The sequence below is a fragment of the Tamandua tetradactyla genome, chromosome 7, assembly GCF_023851605.1.
Source record: "Tamandua tetradactyla isolate mTamTet1 chromosome 7, mTamTet1.pri, whole genome shotgun sequence".
NCBI lineage: Eukaryota > Metazoa > Chordata > Mammalia > Pilosa > Myrmecophagidae > Tamandua > Tamandua tetradactyla.
Genome location: NC_135333.1, coordinates 118,918,322 through 118,919,464, shown reverse-complemented (window position 1 = coordinate 118,919,464; position 1,143 = coordinate 118,918,322).

The following is a 1,143-nucleotide window of genomic DNA, read 5'->3' as shown; positions in this document are numbered from 1 at the left end:
TTTTTTGTTTGTAACAACAATTATTTATTAATCTCCTCTCTGAAAAACTAGGTAGCTCAAAACAATGGGCATTTAAATAACATGTTCAAAGTCAAAGAATTTTAAATCTATAGGACATACAGAATAGGTAAAACATTTAACTCAAACCTTATAATCACCACCTACCTTCTTCAGCAAATATTGCTTACATTTGTGCTGATCAGTCCAAATGATGACAGAATTTATAAGATTCATTTTACAGATGCATAGTTGGTCTCTTTCACTAGGCTCTAAGCTAACCGTAAACACAAGTGAAATCTAAGACTACTCTGCATTCTTATTATCCACCAGACAGAATTTAAGCCAGTATTTTATTATTATATTTCTAATTAGATTAGAAATAAAGATGTGCTCATTTGCTATTATGCATCCAACATTTACTCTATTGACCATGGATGCAGTGTTTTCTATGTAATTGAAGTACCACATTCTGAATGTGCAATATGAATGAGAAATAAACACTCCAAAACAGCCAGTGCACTGGGTGCTTTTTAGTTTACTGAAATGTTTCTATACCAAGTGTTCAATAACTACCATTCTGAGCCAGTCGATCCTAACCATTGTTAGGTGTTATCAGTTTAGTCTAAACAAAGAGGATTTTGATTATGTGTCTCTCAGTCTGAGAGATTATGAATAATTTATAAAATATCACCTGTTCTCACAAATGGCTTGCTTATCAATCTAGAATTTTTCTCAATCTGTACAATAGTTTTGAAAGACATCTGTGTAACAATTGATCACAATTTGTTATATGCATTATAACCTAAGACATTTATTAAGAATTTAGTTTTCAAGAATGGCTATAGTACAAACATACATGCCTTACCCATTCTTTTGAGATTATAATGGTTTGCATAATTGCAATGATAAAGAGAAGTTTCAAAGATTCAAAGACTAGGAACCCTTTGCTACTGTTTCAAACCGAGGTTATATGTGAGCATCACTAAGACAGTCATGAGAGTTTTATGACTCTACTCCCACAAGTTAGTTAGTTATTTCAATATGAAGCTAAAAACTGGAGAAAAGTTATACCTGGTTTATGTTGTGGCTTATTTCCCAGCCCTTCATCAGATTAATATGTTCTCTGCAGGCCATTTCTGCTTC